General features: G+C 37.8%; 1 protein-coding gene across 3 annotated transcripts in view; it reads right to left on the bottom strand.

The window, feature by feature from the left end:
* Positions 1 to 1184: 1184 nt before the first annotated feature.
* Positions 1185 to 8812, bottom strand: part of adamts9 (ADAM metallopeptidase with thrombospondin type 1 motif, 9) — a 254369-nt gene continuing 246741 nt past the window's right edge. For 2 of the 3 annotated variants that reach the window (XM_048547294.2, XM_048547295.2), the window contains one exon: positions 1185 to 3425. The gene's annotated coding sequence lies outside the window, so the exon portion shown is untranslated. The remainder of the gene's footprint in view (positions 3426 to 8812) is intronic. The other variant, XM_059649931.1, reaches the window with a different exon arrangement.

The following is an 8812-nucleotide window of genomic DNA, read 5'->3' as shown; positions in this document are numbered from 1 at the left end:
CACCCCTCAGCCTCCCATGCTCCAGGGAAAACAGCCCCAGCCTATTCAGCTTCTCCCTATAGCTCAAACCCTCCAATCCTGGCAACAACCTTGTAAATTTTTTCTGACCCCTTTCAAGTTTAACAACATGTTTCCTATAGACCAGAATTGAATGCAGTATTCAAAAATTTGCCCAACAAATGTCCTGTACAGCCGCAACATGACATCTCAACTCCTATGCCCAATGCACTGATCATTAAAGGCACCTGTAAACCTGTCCACCTGCAACACCGCTTTTAAGAAGTTATGAACCTGCACCCCAAGGTCTCTTTGTTTGGCAACACACCCCAGGACTCTACCATTAAGAGTATAAGTCCTGCCCTGATTTGTTTTATCAAAATGCAACACCTCACATTATCTAAATTAAACTCCTTTAGCCTATCTGATCAAGATGCTGTTGTATTTGGAGTTAACCTTCTTCTCTGTCCACTACACAACCAATTTTGGGTGTCATCTGCAAACCTATCTCCTATTTTTACATCCAAACCATTTAATATAAATGACAATGAGCAGTGGACCTAACACTGATCCTTGCGGCACACCTCAGGTCATATGCCTCCAGTCCAAAAAACACTCTCCATACCACCCTCTGTCTCCTACCTTCAAACTAATTTTGTATCCAGATGGCTAGCTCTTCCTGGATTCCATGCGATCTAACCTTGCCAATCAGTCTGCTATGCAGAACTTTGTTGAATGCCTTATTTAAGTCTATATAGACATCATACGCTGTTTTGTCTTCATATGTCTTCTTCGTTACTCCTTCAAAATCTCAATCAAGTCAATGAGAAACAATTTCTCAGGCACAAAGCCATGTTGACCACCCTAAGCAGTCCTTGCCTTTCCAGGTACATGTAAATACTATCCCTCAGAATTCCCTCCGACAACTTACCCACCACTGACATCATACTTACTGGTCCATCATGTCCTGGTTTTCCTTATCACCTGTCCTAAATAATGGCACCACATTAGCCACCCTCCAGTCTTTTTCACCACTGATATGCACAACACCTTTCTGAAATGTTTGAAGCTTCTATTACTTTTGGCCAAAGTTCTTAAGGTTGCATTTATTAAAAAAAACTTTAAACTTCGTAACATATAGCAAAATAATTTATTTGTTATAGTGAACAATTTTTAAGTTACCAGTGCATATTTTAATATTTGTCATAAATACATTTAAACTATGAATAGCATCTTTAATAATGTAACATTGGTTTATTATACTGTAGTGCACAGTGTAACACTACTATAAAATGATGTCAATTCTTTTTTGTAGTAACAATGAGTACAACAAGTTCAATTTCTAAATGAATTTAAAACACCCATGATTAATATTCATTTAGCAGATATTCTGTACTATAAGGCTGAACTGCACACACCTTAAATATTCATAGAGGTGATATATCTCCAAGACGTATTGCTTATTATGAAATTAAAATGTGCCTTTGCATTGAAGTTTAGGCACAAAGTGCAAGATTTACCTTGGATTAATGCAAAAACTTCAAAATTTCCCTTTCATGTAAAGTAATACTTGTAAGCAGAGTTTTGGTTTTAGGGAATACGTTATAAATATTGTGTTGGAAAAATCAAAACAAGTTCTGTTGCAATTATATGTAGTTTACAATAATAGGAAACTTTGTCTGTACTTAAAGTTTGGTATGAAAAATTAGACTAATCCACTCAGATTATGAAACTAACAGATTTAGACTGTGAAACTACTATAATTAGGTGAAGTTAATATAGTAATTAAAAATGACCACCTACCCACCTAATAAACAAAGACAAATTTTCATGTAAGATGTACTTAAATTTATTTTGCCATTCTCTAATGGTATTTTGTTTATCACTGCAGTGTTTACTTAATGCTGACTGATTCTTTCATGCTCATATTAGTATATTGTTATTATTCTTGCACTTTTGACAAAACAAATCAATAATAAAACAGATGGCTGCAATTCATCAATTGATTTGATATGGTATTACTAAAGCCAATTTGGTGTACATACATTTACCACCATCTGAAAAATTATGTATCTAGCAGTAGAATTATTGGGAGTCTTTTCAGCGTTCAGCTTCAAAGAATTTCAAATTACTTATTTTTTTATTGCTACAACATCAAATATATTAGCACAATCATAAAGTTGCTACTTGATTTACTTCAGTCCAAATCTTCAAAAGTTGTTTTGAATGATGTAACAGCATGCAGGTTTTAATACTTATTTATCATATATGTTTACATAACAGGGATTCACACACTTGCAAATCAAAGTCAAATTAGCAGCATGTCTTACAGAATTAATGTATGTTGACCATGCTCCCAGTAAATTTTAAACTTACAATTACTTGCATCACGAATAGCACCATAAAGTCTGTTATGCCCTAAAACATCAATGCAGTTTCTAATGTTCCCTTCTTCTCTTGAACAACTTAGTAAGATGCTATATCTTTTACAGCAAAATTCTGAAAAAGCTATGTCACAAAAAATCTAACATACTATGTTGCATGTTTTGTGGTTCTAAATTTAGTAATTTTATTTGTTATTTTAATTAACAAGAGGTTTGTTGTTTCAGCTTTTCATACCATATCCTTAATATAAGTGAATCAGCCTATTCACCATTATATTTCATGTAAATTAAGGTGCATCAAGATGGTCACAGCATGCATTAATATTTGACATATTATTATCAGCAGCACATTAATTTACAGAACAGGTTACTGTTATTGCAAAATAAAAAAAAACTTATTGTGAGCCCAATTTTTGTTCCCTTTATGTCACTTTGACCTTATGGAATCTATTCTTCCTGCTTAACAATTTTCTACCAGTGTACTCATTTTTAGTTAATAAGGCCTAATGAAAGTTAACCAGTGCAATAACATACGGCTGCAAATACCCATATATTTACATAACCTTTACCAAAATTACTCAATGTGATAACAGTACATATTCTTTTGTTTCCTGATTAAAAGTGCAGAGGTAAATTCCAAGTTAAAAACACTCACAATATAGCACATAGCACCACCATTTACAAATGGCTTTTCAGTTGGTTTTTGGTTTACTAGATGCGTAGTGATAAGTAAACAAGTCAAAAATAGAGTGTCAATAAAATGACCTTTTCTTACAAAGCTACATATTGTGTGTTATATGTACAAACAGTGCTTTACACTGTTGGAGCCTTACACGTAAAGATAAAACATAGAAGTATCCTTTCACAACATTTTTAAGAGAAATAAATATAAACACAGATCATAAATACAATATTACACAAAATGTCCAGAGTTATCAACAGACATAGATCACAGAGGTATATATGAGTTTGCCCTTCATCTTGTTCCAGCTTGCCTCACATAATGTTTCACCTCCTTAATAATTCACATGCCTTGAACACCTACTAAAAAGGATAAATGATCACTCAGTTAAAACCAAGCCACTGAATCAAAGAATGCAACAGCAAAATTTAGCCAAATCCTGTAAATGAAGATAGAACTGATAGACTACACTACAGTCATGAAAATATAACCTCAAAGGTGTTAATAGAAAATCTGTGCTGCTAATACAATTACATCTTTCTTCTTGCACACAAAGGATTTCAAAATTATCTACAAAATAGAATTAAGTTAGTAAATGTAATCATAAAAAAAATTAAAAATATCAAACTACAATAAAAAGCTGAAAATATATAGTGCAATTAATACACGAATAGTTCAAGTCTGGTGAACAACGGATTTTGAGGCAATTAAATAGAAGATTATTGTTGTAATAAATTCTCATTTTTGCAATTAATATGTTTTCTTTATCGTTAATTTTAGACAGTAAATGTGTGCTTATGGTTTTCAGAAATGCTGATACGTAAATCTTTCACGTTCTTATGTCCATCCTTTTGTAACACTCTACGTTCATTGCTATTTGTACCAGACAATTTTGTCTGTACAGTCCCCAATTCAGTGTGGAGATAAATAATGATTTTTCATTGAAGTTTACAATCTAAAAAGTTTAAATAATCTATAATTTGGAATTGTATTGTTTGTTGAACTTTGTTTCATTTGGAATAAGAACACAGTTTATCACATTGTAAGTTCAGTAATAGTCCTGTAATACTTTTCAACCAGAAACTGGCTAGCTCACTCAGCTAATGTATGGATTATTTTACTGCCAATAGCACAGCTTTCAATTCCTGATCCAGTTGAATTGGATTTGGATCTGCTCCTTTGTCCTATCTGTAATAAAAATCATGACACTTTACTATGATCAGGTGAATAATCAGCCTCCAGGCAGAGAACTTGAGGAGTTTGAATACTTTTCAAAAAACTAACGAGCTATTTTACCAATATAAATGTTAATTAACAAGCAAATTGATCAACTGTTTTGCATGTGTTATAAAAATGTGCCCTCATACATTTCTCTTGTACAGATGTACAATACTATATTTTAATGACAATACAACAAACAAATTGACAAGTAAACATATTCAGTGATGAAGTACCAACTGCTGCTTTCACAGATGAGGAAGAATCCAATTGCCTGTGTGGTGCACCTGAATTACATAATTTGGCAGAACATCAAGTGTGAACATCAGTACTCAAAAATACTTTAGCAAAAATGATCATATAGGAGACAAATTTGACACTAACACTGTAAAGGAGGAACAAGGTGCGTCACAGCATGAGTAAACCCCTGTGATATCTTCTACCACCCCTCCTCCCACTGCCTCAGGTTTTGCGCTAGATCTCTGTAATGATGGTAATGAGGTCAGCTAGGTGGACCTCATAGAATAGGAGTTCCTTGATTGGGGCAGTTAATCTAGTCCAATCAGGGAGCTCTAGTTGACAGATATAAACAGAAGGCTCTGCTCACTCTGAGAGCTGGGCTAGTGTCAAGGTCCTTTATGTGTAAATAAAGTGTGACTTGGTGATGCGATACCAGCCTCCATGGAATTATTTCAGTGGCAATGACAGAAAAGCATATGCCTGAAGAAATTCACTTGCAACAGTTGTCCTTGAATTGGGGAAAGCATTTCTGGCATCATGTTGTTATTTGGGAAATCTGAGACATTTGATCCTGCTGTTGAAGACTGCGCCCAGTATGTGGAAAGAATGCATTATTTTTTCAGGGTGAACGATATTGGGTCAGATGAAAAGTGCCAAGTCATTTTCTTGACAGCATGTGGGCTGGCAGATTTTTTGGTTATTGGGAGCCTTACATTTCCTAAGGTGCCAAGTACTAAAACCTTTCAAGACTTGACAGATTTCGTTAAGGTATATTACAATCCCAAGCCTCCTTTAATTCTGATACACTTTCAGTTTTATTTGGCAATTCAATAACTGAGAGAATGTGTATTGGGATTTTTGACTAAGTTAAGACTAGCAGAGACATGTGACTTTGGTTTAACCCTTAGTAAGATGCTGAGAGACCTTTTGTCATGTGGGATTAATGATGTAACCATGCAAAAGCACCTACTGGCTAAAACCCAACTAGACTTCAAACAGACACGACAACTGGCTTTATCATTTGAAAATGTAGCAAGTGGGGCATGTGATTTGCAGGGTATTCCAATGGAATAAGACACCCTTATCAGTCTAACTGAGCATAGTGAACACCACTTGAGTGAAGGTAATTGCCTAGCCTCACTCAGGGCATATCCTAAAAAGAGAGACTTGAGGTTAGCCCACAGCAAAACCCCAAAACAAAGCCAGGCATTGGCCAAACAATTGAAGTTTTCTTCAGTGGGATCTGGCAAGCCATTGTAGTTGCTGCTGTTTTACAGACTTGAGACAGCAAAAGAGTCCCACTAGACCTAAATGATGTAAGTGAACTCTTAGGCTTTGGAACAGTTAAGTTATTTGGCAACATTCAAATCAGAACAAATCAAAATAAACATCTGATTAGATGGTTACCAGGTTCTAATGGAGGTTGTTACTGGCACAGCCATTTCAGTGATCGCAGAACCAGTCTTTAACAAAATTCACTGTGGACTTCAACCTTTAAGTTTGTGCAAGACCACAGCTCGGCTGAAAACCTCAACCAGGGAACCTACACAGATTAAGGGTACCAGTTTTTCTCTTGTCTCTTATGAGAAGCAACTGGTTCAGTTAACACTGGTTGTTGCAAAAAGCTCGGGCCGAAGCTTGATGGGATGACATTGGTTGGGAAAGATTCACCTTGATTGGCACAACATATTTTAATTAAAAAAATGTTTCCTGAGTGAAGTCCTAATTAAATACCCGGAAGTTTATCAAGAAAGTCTAGGAATATCAAAAGAGCCAAGGTCACCTTGCATGTTGACCAGGAAGCAACTCCATGATGCAAGGCCTACCCAGTGCCATTTGCCTTATGGGCAAAAGTACAGGCAGAAATCATGAGGCTGGACCGCAAAGGAATCATCAAACTAGTCCAGCCTGCAGAATGGGCAGCACCGGTCGTAACAATTATGAAACCTGATGGGTCATTTTGCCTTTGTGGAGATTTTAAACAAACTGTAAACCATTTTGTGCATCTGGATTTATACATAAAGCTGGTGGGTGGTGGGGACAGTGTGTCCTTCATGGTCATGAACCATGCATACTTGCAACTACTGTTAGATGAGGATTCCCAGAAGTATGCTACAATTAATATCTAAAGGTCTACCTCAGGTTTCCATTTAGCTAGATGATGTGCTAATAAAAGGAAAAACCACTAAGAAGCACTTGGAGAACTTGGACATAGCCCTTAGATGTTTCTGCCAGGTAGGCGTATGCCTATAAAGGGAAAAATGTGTGTTCCAGGCACCCCAAATGACCTACTTGGGCTCAAGAGTCAACAATACTGGGTTACACCCGTCGAAAGATAAAGTGAGAGTTATCAAAAGTGCCCCGGCTCCCACGTTTGCAGCAGAACTTAGGTCTTTCTTGGCTGGTGAATTATGAGGGAAATTTCTCAGGGAATTGAAGAAAAAGCTATTAGCCTCTATAATCCCATGCGAGATCTGGTATTGACATGCAATGCCTCCCTGAATGGCATCAGGGTCGTATTAGCTCATAGATGCCCAGTGGTGAGGAACACCCAATATTGTATGCTTCTAGGACTTTGGCTAAAGCAGAGTGTAAATATACCCAGATAGAGAAGGAAATTTTGGCGATCAGATTTGGAGTCAGGAAACTCTATCAATATCTTTACAGATGTAAATTAGTAATAATAACAGACACTAACCCCTGCCAGGTCTACTTAAAGAAGACAAAACAGTGCCACCAATAGCTTTAAGCAGAATTCAGCAGTGGGTTGTAATACTAAGTTAATATAATGAAAAGTTGGAATACCGTCCAGGAGGCCAAGCAGCAAATGCAGATACGTTGAGCCGCCTCCCTCTGGGAGATACACGACCAGTGGGTACCACCACTGCAAGAGTCTGTAATGATTTTAAATTTTCTGGACACACTTCCAGTCACAACTGACAATATCAGACTTTGTACACAGAAGGACCTTGTCCTGGTAAAATGAAACTGCTGGCGGTGATGGGGGAAATGAAAGAGTTGTCACAACCAGATTTAAAACCTTTATGGACCTGGAGAGACCATATCACAGTAGAAGGCGGCATATTATTATTTGGAACAAGAGTGATTATCCTGAGTAAATACTGCCACCAGATACTGGCTGAACTTGACTAGGGTCATCCAGGGGTGTCCAAAAAGAAAATGTTGGCAAGAAGTTATGTCTGGTGGCCAGAAAGTTGTGTTTGGTGGGGCAGTGCCCAGAGTGCCAACAAGAATAAAAATTACCAACAGCAGCTCCCCAACATTTATGAGAATGACTAGGTAAACCCTAAACTTGGTTACGCACCGGATATGCAGGTCCTTTCATGACCTCAATGTTCTTAGTCATTGTGGATGCCCACTCAAAGTGGTTGGATGTGTTTAGAGTTCATCCGTCACAAACAGTGATGATGATAGAAAAACTGCACGCAATGTTTGCAATTCACAGACTCCCGTAAGTGTTGGTCATAAATAATGGACCACTGTTTAACAGCAGGGAATTTGAATATTTCCCAAAGTCGAATGGTTTTTGTCAAATAAGGACAACTCCATACCATCCATGATTCAATTATCTGCAGGAAGAGCAGTCCAAACTTTGAAGGTAGGCTTAAAGAAACAGCCTTTAGCTTCACTAGATCCCAAACTGTCCCAGCTCCTCTTTGTTTGTGGGACCACCCCTCATGCACCTATAGGGATAGCTCCTGCAGAGTAGCTAATGGGGAGAAGACTCTGCATCAGGTTAAATTTGATCTTCCTGGACACTGAGGGTGGTGGAGGTGGGAAAGGGGCGAGGGTGTTGGTGAAAAGGCATCAGGAAAGGCAATGTCAGACACAAGATTCTACTAAGTGAGATGGACAGCTTATTTCAGGGGATGAAGTTTGATGTAGGCACCACAGCAATGGCCCTGCATGGGTAAGGGGGTATGGTTGACGCGAGGTCAGGTCCAGTCATGGAAAAAATTTGGGTAAGTGCCTCGGTGCTGAACAAGCACGTGGACCATATGACAGCTGCAAACTCGCAAATGGCGTGGGAGCAAAATGCAACAGGCTCCTCGATTGCCTTTCCAGAAGATGTAAGTTCTCCCTTTCTGTCAGCATTGAAGATACCTTGGGATCTGAAATGGACACAGCTGATGTCACCACCTCGACGCCTTTGCTACTTGAAGAGGAGAATGAATTTCTTCTGATACACTCCGGACACAAGAGGCAAGCTACTGTGCATTACGTGCTGCTTGTATCAGAGGTAGAGTTGGAGGAACCTGAGCTGGTATTA

The sequence above is a fragment of the Stegostoma tigrinum genome, chromosome 11 (assembly GCF_030684315.1).
Source record: "Stegostoma tigrinum isolate sSteTig4 chromosome 11, sSteTig4.hap1, whole genome shotgun sequence".
In the NCBI taxonomy this organism is placed as follows: Eukaryota; Metazoa; Chordata; class Chondrichthyes; order Orectolobiformes; family Stegostomatidae; genus Stegostoma; species Stegostoma tigrinum.
Note: the sequence above shows the minus strand (reverse complement) of the source record. Positions and strands in the feature narration are given on the sequence as shown.